The sequence below is a fragment of the Octopus bimaculoides genome, chromosome 23 (genome assembly GCF_001194135.2).
Source record: "Octopus bimaculoides isolate UCB-OBI-ISO-001 chromosome 23, ASM119413v2, whole genome shotgun sequence".
Lineage (NCBI taxonomy): Eukaryota > Metazoa > Mollusca > Cephalopoda > Octopoda > Octopodidae > Octopus > Octopus bimaculoides.
The window spans coordinates 20174194-20175561 of NC_069003.1; the positions used below are offsets into that span (position 1 = coordinate 20174194).

Consider the following 1368-nt stretch of genomic DNA (forward strand, 5'->3'; position numbering starts at 1 on the left):
TATCTATCTATCTATCTATCTATCAATCTATCTATCTATCTATCTGTGTGCGTGTGTGTGCATGTGTACATGTGTGTTTGTATGTGTGTGCATGCATACGTGTGTGTGTGTGTGTGTGTGTGTGTGTGTGTGTGTGTGCATGTGATATTTTGGGTTTTTTTTTTCTTTTTTGCAGATTTCCCTTAACAGTGTGTCCCCTTATCACAACAGTGCAAGAAGAAGGTCTGCCACATTTTCTTTGCTATTCAGGTAACTGCATGAGTGCAGGAGGAATTACCCTGTGCTGGGAAACCATCCAGGTGACAAACTGAATGACATTCCTCCTCCACTCCACTGCACACCACACCAGCACCCCTCCCTCATCCCATCCATCCATCCATCCAACATTTTTTGCTTGTTTTTGTTTCTCTCTTTTCTTGCTTGTCTTTTTTGGGGGGGGCCCTGACAAGATCTTTCATGAAGTACAATGCTAACATTCCTAACCCACCCTCGCACTGCAAAAACTGGGAGCATCTTTTCCTTTTTCTTCTCTCTTGGAGATTTTCTCGTGACTAAATAGAAGCGTTGGAGACACGAAGGCGCCATACAAATATAAAGAACAACTGGCTCTACAGGTAATTGATATATAACAATTGAGATGTGTGTATAATACATGCCATGATCAAACATGCATGCATAAATACATACAACAACAACAACAACAAATAAGAAGAAAAAGAAGAACAATAATAATAGATATATATGTATATATACATTGATCCATACATACATACATACATACATACATATATACATACATGCATACATACACACACACACACACACGCACACGCACACACGCACACATATATATATATACATACATACATACACATACACATATACACACATATTGTATATATGTATAGCTATAAATTTATGCATATGTATACATATATGCATATATGCATATGTACACATACACACAAACACACACATACACACACATACACACACAAGCACGCATATGCAGTGAAAGAGAGAACAACAAAGGGAGATCGACAATGTTTGCACACAAGTGTTAGTGATATATTCATAAGCATGCACATAGGTACACATGTATACATGTTCCGATCTAACATGCAAGTTATTCACACGCAGACAAGTGGACAAGCATTGTGACAGATAGACAGACAAGTAAATAGACAGGAAGGTTATCAAGGAAATTACTTACTGACTGTCAGACAGGGAAGATAAACATATTCAAGTAGTCAAATGCGTTCTTTTAGCTTCACACGTTCCTGCATTTAATAATTGTGTATATGTGTGGTTGTGTATGTGTGCATGTGCATGTATATATATATGCATATATATATATATATATATATA

General features: G+C 37.0%; 1 protein-coding gene across 2 annotated transcripts in view; it reads right to left on the minus strand.

Moving 5' to 3' along the window:
* LOC106883007 (beta-1,3-galactosyl-O-glycosyl-glycoprotein beta-1,6-N-acetylglucosaminyltransferase) overlaps positions 1-1368 on the minus strand; it is a 34344-nt gene that overhangs the window by 32445 nt on the left and 531 nt on the right. The gene's annotated exons all lie outside the window — the stretch shown is intronic.